The sequence below is a fragment of the Magnolia sinica genome, chromosome 18 (assembly GCF_029962835.1).
Source record: "Magnolia sinica isolate HGM2019 chromosome 18, MsV1, whole genome shotgun sequence".
NCBI classification, from domain to species: domain Eukaryota; kingdom Viridiplantae; phylum Streptophyta; class Magnoliopsida; order Magnoliales; family Magnoliaceae; genus Magnolia; species Magnolia sinica.
In genome coordinates, this window is record NC_080590.1 from 51,051,734 (window position 1) to 51,070,812 (window position 19,079).

Sequence of the window (19,079 nt, forward strand, 5' to 3'; positions counted from 1 at the left end):
TCACATGAGGATAAAAAACCAAAACCTAGATAATTAATAACATGCATACACCATTTATCTCATCATTAAAAAAAATCAATTATCATAATTTATAAAATCATAAAACCAATGGGCTTCCCTTCTAGCTTGGGCTAGAGGAAACTAGAAAAACATAACAAAATTGCAAAATAGAAAAGGAACAAGAAAGAAATAAATGTAAATAAAAACGATCTAAAAGAAATTTTTTTTTATAAAACTTTAATAAAATTAAAAACTCTCTAAAAACCTTAAATCTTGTCTTAACTGCTTTGAATGATTCCTATGAATGCTCTAAGAAGCCCTATTTATAAGTAGGGAACTCTCTCCTTTAAATTAATTTGAAAAATCTAGAAACCGCCTCAAATTTATGCAGTTTGCTAAAATAGACTCCAATCTGTGCAGTTTTCCAAAATTGACTTGACTCTGCGCAATTTCACAAAATGATCAAGAGTTTCAGAATATGTTTTTTCATGACAACTTCAGGATTCCTTTTCTTCACTTCAAATCTTTAATTCTCTTCATTCCTCACTTGGTTTTCTTGGATCTTTGGCATGTAAGCTCTTCAATCTTAGTCTCTTAAGATCCATTCCTTGCCTTGGTGATTCTTGAGTATCAAATCCATGCTTTTAGCACCCTTTTCAATCCAAGCTCTTAAATTCACCTTGCAACACAAACATGAGTAAAATAGATTATTAAGCATTATCATGTTCATAAAATCAAGATATAAATGGGAGATAATATGCAATATTTGACTCTTAACATTGCTTTAGCCTATATTCGTTTGTGTCTTACAGATGAGGTTCTCTACAATGTTATGAGGGAGAAAACTGCGGCTAAGTTATGGGCAAAGTTAAACGATGTCTATGCAAAAAAATCCTCTGAAAATCGCTTACACTTGAAGCTACAATAGTATAACTTTATAATGGTAGAGGGTGGAGATCTGGAGGCCCACATCAGCAACTTTAAAAAATTAGTGTGCAAATTGCTGGTTATGGGGGAGGTGATCAAAGATGAGGAACAAGCATGTATGTTGTGGAATTCTATTCCAACATCGTATGAGTCATTTAAAGACACGATATGCACCATAAATAAAACCCTGAGTGCTGAGCCGTTATCTCAACTCTTCAAGAGAAAGCTATGAGAAAGCTTAACAGCGACATGGGGACATCTTTTGATGCATTGATTATGAGGGGGCAGGAATTCTGAATAAGGTATAGGATCTTCAAGCTCTAGATCTAAATCCGAAGGCAAGGGCAAAGGAAAGTTAAAGTGCTGGAACTATGGGATGAAAGGATACATGAAGAAGGATTGTGCAAATTTTAAATATAAGAAAGAAGAATCTGAGGCTTCATGCAGGGAAGCCAACGCTTCCACGTCAGATGGATCGAGTGGATATGATGGTGATGTCTTGTCTGTGTCTATGATTAGACGCCCATACGATGATCGTAAGGGCAAGTGGATCCTAGACATAGGGGAATCCTTTCACATGACTCCTCATCGGAGTTAGTTCACCAGCTACAAAGAGTGTGATGGTGGATAGGTGTTTATGAGTAATGACAGGGCCTGTAATGTTGTGGCTGTTGGTATGGTGCGCATCAAGATGTTTGATGGGACAGAGTGTGCCCTGGCTGAGGTAAGGCACGTTCTCGACATGAAGAAGAGTCTGATTTCTCTCGGTGCACTCGAGGCTATAAGGTGGAAGTTCACCGGTATTGATGGTACCCTTAAAGTATCTAAAGGAGAACGAGTAATCATGAAAGCGCAACGACTCGGTAATCTTTACAGGTTGATTGGGAGCAGTTCAATAGGTGGAGCTGTAATGGAGGTAGCGGATTCCACCTCTGCACGTGTGTGGCATGCTGGCCATGGCCACATGAGTAGGCAGAGCATGAAGGTTGAGACGCTCGGACAGAGATACAAAGCAGGTGGAGCAGCCACCTGTGAGAAGAATCACAAAGCATAATCGCAAGATATCGACGAGATACATGGACGTCTCCAACATTGCATATGCTCTCGTTAAAGATGAGTGGGATCCGTCTACTATTTAGATAGCTCTAAGTGAGCCTGGTGCTTAGAATTGGAAGGTGACTATGGACGATGTGATGGACTCATTGTACCAGATTGACACATGAGAGTCGGTAGAGCTTCTAGTGGGCTGGAAAGTAGTTCTATGCAGGTGGATCTTCAAGAGGATATAATATAGATATAGAGCGATGTAGGTAGTGAAGAGTTATGCTTAGAGAGAAGGGATCGACTTTTCAGAGATATTCGCGCCAATGGTATAGAAAGTGTCTATCAGATTCGTGTTGACACTGGTTGCTTAATATAATCTCAAACTGAAAGGATGGATGTGGAGATTGCACTTCTGCACAGGAAATCGGAAGTGTTGTTATTCATGAAGAAAGCGGTTCGAAGTTTAAAGGGGCTGAGAAAAAAGTTTGCAGGAGGTCGTGGTACAACTTATTGCCTAGGCAGTGGTATAAAATTTGATCTTTCATGGTGAGTTAGGAATTGTGTGTTGATAACATGTGCATCGCCAATCATGTCATGTCTGGAATCAACGTACTAAAGACTCTGTTAAGTGAGACATTTAAGATGAAGGATCGGGAGGCTGTAAAGATGGTTCTTGGCATTGATATTCATAGAGTCTGGAAGTGGAGCAGGCTTTGGTAATCACAGGTTGAATACATTGAGTAGGTATGCGATAGACCAGGTAAAGCTAGTGAGCGTTCCTTACGCAGTTCACTTCAATTTTTCCTCAGGACATGTCCCAACACAGATGAGGAAAAGTAGGATATGTCTCATGAGCCTTATTTGAATACTGTTGGCAGTGTATGTCATGGCCTGTATTAGACCAGTTATTTCACATGCAATCGGTGTTGTGAGTAAATACCCCGGTAAGTAACATTAGGAGGTGGTGAGATGGTTACTTTGATACATTTGAGGTATAAAATACTACATCTTAATTTTTTTAAAAGACATGAGCAAAAGTGGTTGGGCATGTGGATTCAGATCCGGCGGACATGCTCACCAAGATCGTTGCTTCAGAGAAGTTTAAGTTATATGCAACTTCTCTGGGTTTGGCGATGGCATAAAAGGAAGATGGATTGTGCACGAGAAGCATTGATGAAGTTATGATGCGAGGCAGAGATAAGGGAAAAGGATAAGGAGCAACACATTTGAAGATTAAGGACATGGTGGAGATTGTTGTATTTGATGTCTTAAATCTAATCAGATTCTGCACAGATTTTTCGCACAACTACTACAGTGTGGGATTTATTTTCGATTTCGTTTATGATTCTTTCCACTTTTGTTTGGGATTCTTTCTAAAACTATATATATGGGTGTAAACGGGATTTGGAGGCATTATTTTAAGGGATTCTAAGGATTTCTAAAATGGTTTTAGGGTTTGCAAATGGTATAGTAAGGGTGAGATTCAAGCTTATTTGAATCAGGTAAGTATTTTCTCTTTGTAAGTTCTGCTTTTATAGTGAAGGTTTGTTGCTTTTGTTGTTTGATGTCTTAAATCTTGGGTTGCTCGACCGGTTGAGAGGGCTGCTCAACTCGAAGTCCAACGACGAAGTATTTTTCCAGTTCTATGGTGCTCGACTAGTCGACGGTCAGGCTCGACTGGTCGAAGCCCTCCTTCGACTAGTTGAGGGTTGCACAGATAGTGCGTGAATTCTGCGCAGACTGCGTAAATTTGAGACGGTTTTAGAAAGGTGCGTAAGTAGAGTTTCCTAAACTATAAATAGGGGTCTCTAGGGCCTTTCTAAGTAATGGTTAAGGCTTTCTAAAGGGGTTTGAAGGGTTCCTAAAAGGGTTTTAGGGTTTCCAATGGGTGTAGCAAGGGTGAGATTCGAGGTTGTTCGAATCGGGTAAGTCCTTTCTCTTTATAATTTCCATTTTCATAGTGGAATTTTGTCGCTTTGTGCCATGATTTTTTTCTGTAGGGGTTTTCCACGTTAAATCTTTTCGTTCTCTTATGTTTGCTTGGTGCTCTTGGATTGCTATCTAGATCTATGTGATTCCGCAATACAAATCCCAACAAGTGGTATTAGAGCAATCATTGGGGCTTAGATCTGAATCTGTAGGATTAACAATAATGGGAAGTATTAGGTATGATATTAAGAAGTACTCAGGTAAAAATAACTTTGAGTTATGGAAGATCAAAATGATTAGTTCCTTAACCAAGCAAGGTGAGGATGGTGCTCTTGAGCCGAGAAAGTCTACTATGAGTGATGATGAATGAAGTGCTCTTGATAAGAAGGCCTTATCATCGATCTGTTTATGTCTCACGGATGAGGTTCTTTATAACGTCAGGAGGGAGAAATCTGCGGCTAAGTTATAAGCGAAGTTAGAGGATGTCTATGCGAAAAAATCCTCTGAAAATCGCCTGCACTTGAAGCGGCAGTGGTATAACTTCAAGATGACAGAGGGTGGAGATCTGAAGGCTCACATCAGCAACTTTAATAAATTGGTTTGTAAATTGCTAGATATCGAGGAAGTGATGAAAGATGAAGAATAAGCATTTATGTTCTTGAATTCTCTTCCGGCATCGTATGAGTCATTCAAGGACATAACGTGCTCCACGAATAAAACCCCAAGTATTGACATTGTTATCTTAACCTTTCAAAGGAAGATTATGAGAAAGCTTAACGTCGACATGAGGATATCTTCTGATGCACTACTTACAAGGGGTAAGAATTTTGAACAAGGTATAGGTTCTTCAGGTTCTAAATCAAAATCCAAGGGTAAGGGCAAGGGCAAAGGAAATGTAAAGTGCTGGGATTGTGGGATAGAAGGATATGTGAAAAAGAATTGTGAAAATTCTAAATCGAAGAGAGAAGAATCTGAGGCTTCGTACAGAGAGGCTAACGTTACCATGTCAGACAGATCGGATGGATGTGATGATAATGTTTTTTCTGTGCATATAATCAAACGGCTATACAATGATCGTAAGGATGAGTGGATTCTAGACACAGAGGCATCTTTCACATGACTCCTCATCAGAGTTGGTTCGTTAGCTACATGAAGTGCGATGGTGGACAAGTATTTATGGGCAATGACAATGCCTGTTGGTACGGTCCGTATCAAAATGTTTGATGGGACAGGGCGTACCCTGACTGGGGGTAAGGCACGTTCCTAACATGAAAAAGAGCCTGATTTCTCTCGGTGCACTCAAGGCTATAGTGTGCAGGTTCACAAGTATTGATAGTGTTCTTAAAGTATCTATGGGGGCACGGGTAATCATGAAAGTACAATGACTCGATAATGTTTACAGGTTGATCAGGAGCACTTCAAAAGGTGGAGTTGCAGTGGCTATAGCGGATTTTACTTCTCAAGTGTGTGGCATGTTGGGCATGGCCACATGAGCGGGTAAGGAATGAAGGCTGAGACGCACGGACAGGGATACAGAGCAAGTGGAGCAGCCACTTGTGAGACGAATCACACAGTATAATCGCAGGATATCGGCGAGGTACATGGACGACTCCAATATTGCAGGGGATTCGTCTTCTATTCAGATGGCTCTAGGTGACCCTGGTGCTGAGAAGTGGAAGGTGACTATGGGTGATGTGATGGACTCGTTATACCAGACCTACACATGGGAGCTAGTGTAGCTTCCAGTCAGCCGGAAAGTGGTTAGATGTAGGTAGATTTTCAGGAGGATACATTATAGATACAAAGCGAGGTTGGTTGAGAAGGGATCGGCGTTTCAGAGATATCGCACCGACAGTATAACAGATATCTATTAGTTCGTGATTGGCGCTGCTTGGCTAATGCAATTTTGAGCTGGAAGGATGAATGTTGAGTCTGCACTTCTTTAAGAAAAATTGGAAGAACAGATCTACATGAAACAATCAGAGCGGTTCGAAGTTAAAGGAGTTGAGAAGAAAAGCTTGCAGGAGGTCAGGGTACGACCTGTCGCCTAGGCAGTAGTTTGATTCCTTCATGGTGAGTCAAAAAATGTATGCTGATGGTATGTAGATTGTAAATTATGACATGTCTGAAATCAATGTACTGAATACTTGGTTAAGTGGGACATTCAAGATGAAGGATCGGGGGCAGCAAAGATGGTTCTCGGCATTAAGGCTGAAAGAGGAGTAGGCTTTGGTTATCTTAGGTAGAATACCTTGGGTAGGTATTGATCAAGTATGTGATGGACTAGATAAAGTCGGTGAGCGTTCCCTACGCATCTCTCCTCAAGTTTTCCTGAGGACATGTCCCAAAATAGATGAGGAAAAGCAAGATATATCTTATGAGCCTTATTCAAATGCGGTTGGCAGTGTATGCCATGGTCTGTATTAGACTGATTATTTCACATGCTATCAGTATTGTGAGAAAATACCCTGACAAGCAATATTGGGTAGCGGTGAGATGGTAAGAAGACTATGTCTTTACTTTTGAGAAGACAGGAGCAAAGGTAGTTGGGCACGTGGATTTTGATCTGGCATATATGCTTACCTACAACGTTCCTGTAGAGAAGTTCAATTTTTGTGCAACTTTTTTGGGCTTGGTGATGGCGAAAAAGAAGGACGAAGTATGCACGAGAAGCTATAATGTGATGCAGAGATAAGAGAAGAGGTCAAGAAGCTACACAATTGAAGATTGAAAACATGGTGAAGATTGTTGTCTGATTTCTTAAATCTTGGGTTGCTTGACCGGTCGAGGGGGCTGCTCGACTTGAAGTCCAACGGCGAAGTATTTTTGGAGTTCTGTGGTGCTCGACTAGTCGAGGGTCAGGCGCGACCGGTCAAAGGGGTCCTTCGATTGGTCGAAGCCCTCCTTCGACTAGTCGAGGGTTACATAGATAGTACGCAGATTCCGCGCGAATTGCGTAAATTTGAGATGGTTTTAGAAAAGTGTGTAAGTGGAGTTTCCTAAAGTTTAAATAAAAGTCTCTAGAGCCTTTTTAAGTAATGGTTAAGGCCTTCTAAAGGGGTTCGAAGGGTTCCTAAAATGGTTTTAGGGTTTCCAAAGGGTGTACCAAGGGTAAGATTCGAGGTTGTTCGAATCGGGTAAGTCCTTTCTATTTATAATTTCTATTTTTATAGTGAAATTATGTCGCTTTGTACTGTGGTTTTTTTTCCGCAAGGGTTTTCCACATTAAATCTTTGTGTTCTCTTGTATTTGCTTGGTGCTCTTGGATAACTATCTTAGATCTACATCAGTGTAATTCCACAACACAAATCCCAATAGCATTGTGCCGTGGTTTTTTCCCAAAAGGGTTTTCTACATTAAATATTTGTGTTCTCTTGTGTTTGTTTGGTGCTCTTGGATTGCTTTCCTAGATCCATCTTTGTGTGATTCCGCAACACTAAACCCAACAAATATATCATAATCTAAAGTGCGATGTACATGCATTAAATAGAAAACACAGAATATATCTCAACAACTGCATTAAAAGCCATGACATCTAGCACCAACAAGTTTTCCTCATCTAGATAGCTCAAGTTGAATACGCTGTCAATGGACTTTAACGATCGGAAGTAAATATAGAAATCTTTGCCAACTAAAAGCTGGACTGAGAGTTAAGTTTTTCATATTTCAATCTATAAGTTCTTATACCCAAATATATCAAAGTGGGTGTCTTTAAATTCTATTAAGGTCTCCAAACGTCTCTTGAGTTTGTAATTTGCCGATTAGGCGCCTCTACATCAACTCACTAGCAGCTTCTTGTCTATTTAGTGATGGTTGTCTGAAAGAACACATATCACCTCAATTGTTCAGATTCTATTTTTATTTTCACTCCCACTGTTATTTTAATTTTGATTGTGTTGGAATTTATTTTCATTGCTACCATTCTAGTGGCTTTTGATACCCAGCTTTCGGCGCTCACAATGAGTTTATTGGTGGAATTTTAGTCGAGTTTATGTGACTCTATCTTTTTATACATCATTGTAAAGATTGTGCTACCTCTTTCTTTGCTTTTTGTTGATTGTATTCGCCAATCGCTACTTTAAAAGAAAAAAAAATCTCAAAAGAATTGAATGCTTTTTTTTTTTTTTTTTTTTTGTTTGTTGAAAAACAGCTTTTACTGTTGGCAAGCCGACACGGTTTGATAATTAGCGTAGTTGATAGCGTTAGCTTTCTTGATCAGCTCCTTCTATGACATACACCTCCATCAGACAGTTGCGCCGGTTCTAATGGATCAAAAATCTGACTTCGGATGATAATGATATGGCCCACCAAAGTTTCGATGGGAAATGGGCCTACAAGTGGGACCGATCTGATTTTGGGCCTGCCCGTGAAACTTGGGTCTGGGCCTGGTCTGTACTAATGCCAGGATTCAAGCGTTACTTTTTTGTGGGCTGAAATGCAACTTAAAATCAAGTGGGCTTAAGCTTCACGCGAACTTTGATTGTGCTTCTCATAAGTGGGCCAAATCTAATCTGCTATGTTTGACTGGCTCAACTTCAGTTGGGTATGGGCCTATTTCTAGGCTTAACTTGTTTGGGCGTCGGCTTGTGAGAGAATTGGAAAAAATTGGGCTTGAAAACCGAAGGCTAAGAAGACGGCAATCGGATCGAAATAAGGAAATCTGGGCCTATGTTTGGACTTGAGTTGAAGTGGGCTTGCTTGCAGCCATATGCTTGAGTTGTAGACAAAGGCATATGCTATTGCAGAAGTGAATAAGGGTCATGGTAGAGAAAAGGGTGGTCACTGGCTACCTAATACAGCCTCTATATGGCTTGCTTCAAAAAATTATAACAACGACTTCACTTATGGGTTGTCTTGACAGTAAAAAAGCTTTTTTGAGAACTAAAAAACTATAAGAGAAGGAGAAGATTCTAAAATGACTATTGTGACTTCTCAAATAAAGAACCAGGCAATTCATGGAGCTTTAGCAATGGCTGCAACAATAACATAAATAAATGGTGGGTTTAACATAGATGAATGCCACCTATGATAGTCGTGTTAGGATTCATGGACTTGATCTTCAGAGGTGTACTGTTCATTCAGCCAGCGCTTTTGTAGGTTGACCTCCATATTGAGCTCGTTGGGAGTGCACCCCAGCCTAAAGGAAAATTCCATAATTTCACATGGAGTTTTATATAAACCATAATTCGTTTGGAATAATATATATAAACCAGAGAGAGAGAGAGAGAGAGAGAGAGAGAGAGAGAGAGTTGTCATTGTATCGAGAGTTGCTTCTTCATTTTTTTTTGCCCTAGTATAATGGATTGGTGTGAATCCATGAACGTAGTAAAAGGAAACCACATAAATCTCTATGTTGTGGTTTACATTTTGATATTATTATGCATGTGATCGAGAAGGGATCTTTCTCCCACCCAATTGGCCAGCAACAATGGTCAAGTAAAAATGATGGAGATCCAGAGATGAGGAGTAAAAATGGCCAAAGTTCAAAACACGAAAAGTGTTGTGAGCCAGGGAATTTCTTTAATGATCTGTAGATTTTCCTTGGGGCATTCTTCCTGTTATTCAGGTATGCTGCAAATGGGGTTGCCCATCCCTTTTTATAGACTGCAGCTCATATTCCTAACGGTTGGATTTTTGTCAATATCCTGGAACAAAAAGCTTTCTCATCATGCTTAGGAAACACTAATAATGGTAACCTTTGATTTGAATGATTGAAATTACATCCTAGAAAATAAATTTTAATTTGTAATATTAATAGTATTATAAAAACAAGGTTTTAAATATCTTGATTACCAGACCGTTGTGAAAATTACTTGGGTCTCCACCAAGAATGGTCAGGTTCAAGAGGGCCGCATGGTCATTGATCCTACAAGACCCAAGAATGAATAAGCTGGATGAGAAAAAAAATGAGTAACCCTTCTTCAATGCCTACGCTTAACTAGTCAACATAATTTTTAAGCTATGATCATTGATCCACAAGCTGGCCCACTAGATGAAAGGTTGTGATTCCCTAAATGTATGACACTCAAGTGGCAGAGACATCAGATATAAGCAATCCTAACCCTTAAACCTTCGTAGCTTTTCTTACATGCCATGTCACACTCCCTCTTGCATGCCATGAATTGAACGGTTGGGATCATCGGATTGGCATCATTTTTGGGCTGCAAACGGTCCAATTATAAGGGTTGCAATCTGGGGTCGCACCCAAATGCGGTAGGCCAGAGCATCCCAGGTCTTCGTATAGCTTGGGCTAACAAGCCAAAATCGCTGGCCAACCTGTTGGGCCTGAAAGCAGATATAAGATCAAGTCCAGCCTGTCGGCCTTTTAGGGCTGGTTCATTTTGGGTGGACCATGTAAGATTATTATCAGGTGGGCTGCACATGATTATCGATTTAGATTGACTGTTGGATTATTTAGATTGAGCATTTCACTGGGCAGATTGACTGTTGGGTTATTTAGATTGAGCATTTCACTGGGCCTCACTACCGTTGTGATTATTACAAATAGGTTTGGGGTGGGACGCTTGAACCATGGTCCCTATGTATGGTTATTAAGCCGGATATAGAAATCTATGGTGTGGAGATTCTAGAGGAGAGAAGTGTGATGAGTAAGCTTCTTTGGCCATCTTTCTTATAAATACATATCTTGGTCCCCTCACTAACACGATGAGAGAAAACCTTAGTCCCATTGAGAGTTTCTCCTAAAGGTGTGAGGTGCAGAAGATCAAGATTCCTGTTGGTGACATCGATGCATCGCGAATGTCTTCACAATCAGGTACGCCTTTAAGGTTATGGCATTGAATCTTCATTATTGATGCATAGACAATCCATCAATTTAGAAATATAGATCAATAGACCACACTCATATTTTGATATTTATCAATGACTCTATATTGTTATGTATGTTTTAGCCTACCTAATGAGAGGATGGGACTGATTTTTGCATAAGATGATTCTCGTGTATGGGCCAACCTAACGAATGGATTAGATATCACACACATATGACAAGTTGGAAGTTATTATTTGGTGGATGGTAATTCCTGTAGCTTTAACAATGGCAGAAACTTATACAAAAATAAATAAATGGTGGGTGTTGGGGGAAAAACATGACAAGTCGATAAGTCGGCTTATAGAATGGACTAACTCTACTGACATGGCCCGGACTCACTAGGCGCCGAGCCTAACCGAGGCCCACATGTCTAGATCGCCGAAAGGAGAGACATGGCCCGGACCCCATAGGCGCCGAGCCTGACCGACGCGTACATGTACAGAGCCATGAGGCGAGACCTCCAAGGAAGTCGATGCACCTTTGAAACCCACAAAGGGCCTCATAGAGGGCACTCCATATTGAACCACTTCATAGGTCGGGCATCAATCAGGCATAAGCTGACCAGGCTGTAAGATCTCTGTCTTTTGCAACATCGCTCATATGCACATGTGTCCCAGCTTGCACAGTTGATAGACCGTATACTGCACGCTAGTGCACTTAGAAAAACTCACCTAAGTGATTTGTTCTTGATGACCTTAAGACCTCTGTCATGTGGACCGCGTTGTCGCTGCGGTCGCTACGGTGAAAACCGCGTGTCAATCCGACGCTTCGTTAGTAAGATATGACCTGTCGAATCCACGACCCAAATTATGTATCTTGTACGACAAGCAACCTTTATTTTGATAGGCCCATTGGACTCAGGCCCATGTGTGCCTAAAGCCCACTTTTAGAACATGAAAATTACCACCAAATAGGACAATTACTACATGACAAAAATATGAGCTAGCACATGTAAGATAAGCACTATAAGACAAAATTAGATTCTATCCCAAAACCTATCATTAGCTTTCTTCCTACGCCTTAGAAACTAATCAAGACTCATGTCTACCTCATCCTATACATGCATCTAATGCATGTCTTGCTTTGTGCCACATCACTTCAAATAAACAATTGCAACATTCCACTTCATTATCCACCATGCATCACCTACAACCCATAACCCTTATCCCTTATCCATCTATTAGCCAATGCATGTCTAGATTTCTTCTACCTTGGCTAATGCATGCTTAACACCATACACCTCATCCATTCACTGCCCATGTCATATACCACCTTCCACCTCACTTTTAGCACCAATGAGACTCTATAAACTTACCACATCATCTTGCCACTCAACCCCCAATTCTCTATATAAGAGTACGATCTCTCTTGCACTTATTCTTTTTCTATACTTAGAAAAATTCTGAGATTTTAAGAGAGAGTGAGAGAGAGAGGGGCCAAGGTGTGGCCCACCATCAATCTTTGATGGAGTGGACTACACATCATTATCCAAGAGGTGAGTCTACACCCCTCCTCCTCATCCTCCTTTTTCTTTCTTTTTTTATTTTGCTGATATGTGTGGGCCCCACTGGTGTAAAGTTCTTGTGTGCATATATTTATGGCTATGGTGGTTAGCAAAGTGGCCCATGTCAGTATGGTCTACCATGATGAACATCATGTCCACATCCTTCTCATGTAATTCTGTTTTTGTATCTGGACAGTAACTTATAAAATTCATATAAAATCAAATATGCTAAGATCGGAGTTTAAATTTTAAAATAATACTAAATACAATATGAGATAACTTTGGTCCAAATTTTGTATCCATCCAACGGTCCAATCATCATTGGCATTAACTTTACTTGGCTGTTGTCCAGCAACACATGCAGGATTTCGATTTTCCAAAAACGGACCCACTTTTAATCCCTTTAATGAATACATTAGATATATATGCTCCATTAGATTCGTATAAAATCGAACTAGCTTTCCAATGGTATATAATAAGCCTTAATCGGAGTTCGAACAACTGAGATCTTGGCCTTATACGAAAGATGTATTTGGGAGCTTGTTATGACTATTCTTGTGCGGTCGATATCTGTGATTCCAACGGTCAGATGTATTTGATATTTTTTTTAATTTACTTGAGATAGTAAATAATCATATGTATGGTCCCTATAATTAGATCTTTTCACGATAAAATTTAGAAAGTTTTGAACCGATAGATACTTCTATAAGGATAAACCTTAAATTATTTTGTTTGGTCCAGATAGATCCAAGGCTCTGTATGGTTGGAAATCTATATACAGCTTAAATGATATATTACTAAACCATCCATTGGATGAGATTGTCTAATTGAGGATCTGATCATAGAAATTTGATCAATATATTTCATGTGTTACTTAATGAGTATATTGGATATATGTTGTACATAACATTCATCCTCTTATTGACCTACTGGGGTGTGGGATCATTTGTGATTTATACATTTTATCAGTTCATCCAATCTGGAAACTCATATACATTGTTGTGTGTCTCTTATCTATGCCTTGCTAGCATGTGGGCCCCAATTGCCATTTGATCTATTTCATTTCCTTTGCATTTTCTGTTTGCTGAAATTTTTAAAGTACCTAACTGTATTGCATGTAGGCATCCTTGACACCTTGTAGTGGGTCCCACACTCTGTAGTTAAGGGTCCTACTTTGGGGGATGTTTAGTCCTTATATAATTGAGCTGGGATGTCCCACCTTTTTGTTAGGAATGATCCCTAAGTGTTTGGAAATTGGGCCCTAAGTTGTGACAAACCCCATTGCAGAAAATTGTCTGCTTATTCGTGTTTTGTACCAACTTTAGGCTTCTGTAGTGGACCACACATTGGAGATATGGGTATGTCATCACTTGAAACCTTTAACCTATACCAATGAATAGATAAATAATATTTTACTCAGACTAAATCAGACCCCAAATGATCAGGGAGTAGATCCCAAAATGTGGCCAAGCATGGTTGTGCAGAAAATTAAAGTACTTATGTTTGGCCCTACGCCAAATATTATGTGTAGGTAATCAGTTGGTCTCAGCTTATATTTTTTAAAGTACATATATAACACTACCAAAAGCACCAGACGGCACACTAAAAGGTGGTCCCTTATAATCATGGGACATACTCAAAATTGGGCCAGAACCAATTCTGCACTATATTTCCTGCACAGTTTCTCCCAGTACCCATGTTTGGGCCAACATCGTAAATTGTACAGATCCAACCAACGAGGTCTGCCTTATACCTCTTAGAGCCCATACATAGAGCTACCAGATGGACCCTTCCTTTCCCCATATGTGGGTCCCACATAATCATAAATCTGAATTGAAGATGGCCAGAAACCAACATTTACACAAAAATCTGTTTGATGTATGATTTATGTGGGGCTACGTTAGTATGGTCCACCACCTTCCCAAAGCATTTTATGTAGCATTTAAACCCTAAAAAAATAACTCTTAGATATTATTGGGCTTTTTTTTTGTTTGTTGTGTAAGTGACTAATGGGCCCAATATGATATATGACATGAAAGATGTTAACATGTTATCCTTTATGTTTGAAGTTGTACATTATTTTTAGTTGGTGGAATGTGTGACGCCCATTTAGTTGTGGAACTAGATCCACACCATTGAAAGCGTTGTGGTTGGACATTTATGCCCTTCGGTTGGCTTATTGATTCACCAAGTGGGACTCACACTTGACCTATATGATCCCATGCTTTACAAGTAGTTCAAGTCCATTGTGGGAGTCACACTAGGTAGGACGCACCTAGTGATGGGTGAGATGATGATACATGTATGGTAACATGATAATGATGATTGTGAGTTGTTAGTTGAAATGATAGATATGATTTAATAGATTGTGAATTATGGCATATGCATTGATGATGGATGAGTAATTATTTGCGTTACTTATGATATTTCTTATGTTAATCGTGAAGTGAAGATGATCCTCATGGTAATGAAAATGATATTATATATTTATATGCATGATGATAAAACATGCTAGTTGACCACCATGCTTGATATTCAAGTGATAATAATGCATGTATTGATTGTCGTGATGATATTGTAGACAAGATAATTTGCTTGATGTATGGATGATGATAAATATATGATATTTGTGTGGCCCACATGGTGAGGCCCAATATGATGTTTGGGTGGCCCATATGTGCGGCCCAATATGATGTTTGTGTGGCCCATTTGTGAGGCCCGATATGATGTTTGTGTGGCCCATATGTGCAGCCCATTGTAATGTTTGAGAGGCCCATATGATGAGGCCCACTGTGATATATAAGAGGCCCATGTGGTGAGGCCATAATGATGTATGAGATAACATGAGAGAAGTCCATTTTATTCCCAACCATTTGAGGGCTATGGGCTGTTTCATTTGGCCCTTGTGTGAGGCCCATTATGTTGTGTATGAGGCCCTTGTGTGAGGTCATGGGCCCCACTATATATTAGGCTCTATGTGGGCCACTCCTTAGGAGCAATGTTGGTTAAATGTCCACATTGATGGGCAATGGTGGTTAAATGTCCACATTGTGACATTCCCTTAGGCCTTTGTTAGGCCCATTCTCATCTTTCTCTATGTGGGTTGACCGTAATCATTGGGCCCCATTGATATGTGCATAATCCATCTATTCATATTGGGATAACCCAGGATTTGGGTCCCCATTGGTTGCTAGTAGGATTGTTTTAATATTGGAGTCCATTTAGGACTTATTTGGGTCCCCTTAGGGCATCTAACGACATATAATAGTATGGTGAAGGAAGCCCATCTTGAATCCTTAAAATTGTAGGTAGGCCACCTAATCCCAATCTTGATATGAGGAGAATTCATCATCGTCGTAGATGGAGGGATCCGTACTATCGAATTTGGTATATCCACAGTCGAGGGCCGATCTTTATATTATGGTTTAGATCGGCTATCCATTTATGGACCCTGCCTTGTATATAGGCCGGTTATCGATACCGATTATGAGTATGTGATAGCATAACATCATGATACATGCCCATACACATCATCTGCATGTTTGTTATGGGATGTGGTTGACCATTGCATGTGCCATTGGGTAGGTTATTTATGGGACTCCCTAATAGGCGGAGTTGTCCCACATGAGTGCACTATATGCGTTAGATTGATGCATGGCTGAATTGTGTGACTCATGCATCTTGCATTATGTGTTATGAGTACTGTACGCCCTAACGGCATCAGGGCTGTAGCCTCCGCAGATATAGAGTGGATGAAAGGATTGGACACCAAAAATTCTTATTAAGCACGAGAGCGTGAAGGATGTCCTAAGGTGAAAGTCCCCAAACCCTTATGGTACCATGGAGGATGCTCCAATATCTAGACCGAGTGGATGTATGAGCGCATGAGGGCCGATTACCAGGAGGCCGCATCTCTCACTGTCTCGTGGTCGGTTAGAAGAGGGTGTGGCCTTACCCGCCCGAGGGTAGGGGCAATTGCTAAGCTGAGTATGACCAGCTTGTAAATAGGTCTGCTATCAACATGTTGGATAGATATTGACTGACTATTGGCCAGGCGGATAGTATGTATAGGGCGGGCGTCTCTACCACTTACACGGTTATGCGTCCAGTTAGGGCGGCAATGTGGTGTATAGTGTATTAGACCCTGGTGATTGTCTAGAGAGGAACTATGCTGATATGAGGATTCAGATGAGGACTGGCATGACTTGTGATTGCATCTTGCATATAAAACTGGCTATGTAGGCCTTGCACTGCATAGCCTTGGCATGACTGACAGTATTGTATTAGACCTTGGTGATGATCTAAGAGATGAGTTGTACTGATATGTGGACTTACTGAGTCGGAGTTGCATGTTCAACATTTGACTCATTCATTCATTCATTCACTATACACTCGGGTTGGTGGTATGCAACTAAATCATTGTGTGTTCTTTTGCATTGGCCATGATTTCGGTTGGGGCGCATGACCAACCTGAGATCAGGAGTTTACCACATTGAGTCTAGCTATCCAACTGGTTTGGATAGAAGTCCCTTATGATCAACCCCACGGCTTGTGATACCACATACTATCATCCCGACTACACACTCCAGCTTCATCATTCCCTTGCATAGCATGTTGCATTACACCCTCGGTATATGACATTTAGGTTACTATGTTTCTGCGTTACATGGCCTAAATAATGCTGATGATATTCGTGGACTCATCAGTAATTGTACATTGCATTGCACCCTCAGCATATGACATTTGGCTTACTATGATTCCACATGCCATCTCTACCATTGCCTTTCCATCATATGCCATATAGTAGAAAATGGAATTTGATTATCTTATTCATAATGATTGGTTATTTTAATGATTCATGGTCGCTTGTTGAGTGACATTCCTATTATTGATGTCATGTTTATAATAACTTCTGTAGTTATCCGACATGCTTAATTGACAACCTGCTCGCATATGATAACATGCTCAATTGATAACGTGCCTATGGTTGTTATGGATGTCTTTACGGGAGCGCCCTGATAAGCCATGTTTTACTCCTAGCACGCAGTAGACTCATAGGTTGTGGTTTGCTCATATATATGACTTACACTTTTTTAGGATGCATGCAAGAGCTATTGGAGTTGCTATTGCTTTCTTTATTATTGTAGAGCTAGTGCACCTTATTATGTGTGATATATCAAATACGTTCGTCTCTTCGATATGCGTTGATACCATGTATAAAATGTGTAATCGCCTAAATAGATTAAACGTTCAAAAAAGAAAAAAATCATACTGAAAATCATCCTTTTAGGATCTCATGATTGGAATTCGGCATATTGGTGCCAGAAGCCGATAATGGGATACTATGGAGGCTGTCGGTACCGGATTCGGCGATCGAGAATTCTGTGAGCCCGGTTTCCAGGTTTGGGGCGTGACACAGGCCTTGGCCCAACCTCAGTCTGACCTATCCTCTAGGTTGGCCAATAGGATGGTCGTCAGCCAGCAATAGGTCGATTATGGATCGACCATGCCCTATCTAATAGCTGATTAAGGGCCAACCATTTGGTGGAAAGAGACTCGGCCAGCGTAAACCATCTAAGAACACCAATGCTTTGAGGTCGGTCGATGGCCAGCCGAGCTCCGTCACTTGTTCTCATTTAGATGCTCATCATTGTACTCGCCCTAAGCCAAACCAGGAAGTCGACTCAATATTAAAGATCTCCTTCTGAGATCCTCGGAAGATAATCCTCGATCCCAAGAATCCAGGGAATTGAAGATCTCGGGATCATCCAAGATAATGATCAATCCCCTTCAGGGAAGATCCTGAAGCCACCGAATTACATCTCCTCTATAAATAGAGACGCCAAAAAGTGAAAGGTACAAACACATTCTCACCCCTAAGCCCTTATCAAATTACTAGACCCAGATTTTAGGCCTGACTTTGGCATCAGAGGGTTCCCTGTACTAGCCAGGGTCTCCTTTGTCCTCTCCTGTGCAGGTTTTCGAGTAGCAGAGGGGTTGAGTCGGAAACTGCATCAACAGTTTGACATCGTTTGTGGGAACGACATTGTAAGTCGTTTTCGCTCTACCAAGAACACTACAATACCTGCCATGGCAAGAGGGAAAAAGAAAGTTCAAACCCCTCCTAAGGTGACCTCAATCATGACCCTGCTAGCGACCGGTCATGCCCCACGACCCGTGTACCAGCTAGTGTGACAAGAGACTTGAAAGGGCTCTCCAGCCCGCCAAGCAACCTCCGGTTCGACTAGGCATACTCAGTGGAACCGAGGAAATGGCCAGCGTGATGCTTGGGAAAGAGACATCAGGACTGGCCTGGACTACATGAGGCAGATGCTAGAGCAAATGTAGTCCCAGCAAGCACAGAAGCCCAACCAGAGGGAAGGACGGTCAAGTGACGTCCACCAATTCACTAACCCACGACCTTCTACTTCGCGAGCAGCTCCTCAACTGAGTTAACATCAGGATCCGGCTAAGCCAGCTCTAACTCATGTTTCGGGAACTGTACCTTTGCCCGCTTCCAACCTTTGACATGAAATAGATCGGAGGAGGCGCAATCGACTCCCGACCAAAGGAATTGCAAATAGCGAAGAGCCGCGGAAGATTGAAATCCAAAACCTGCAGAAACAGATTGCAGATATGAAGTAAAATCATTTAGCCAACTCTTCTGGAAGGGAGGAGATAGAATCCCCATTCATAGCCGACATAATGCGGGCTTGACTACCAGACAAGTTCCGCCTGCCACAGATCGCGCTCTACACCGGGAAGGTCGACCCAACTGAGCATGAACAGTCCTTCCAGACCTACATGGAGTTGTATGATGCCTCGGACATAGTCATGTGCCGAGCT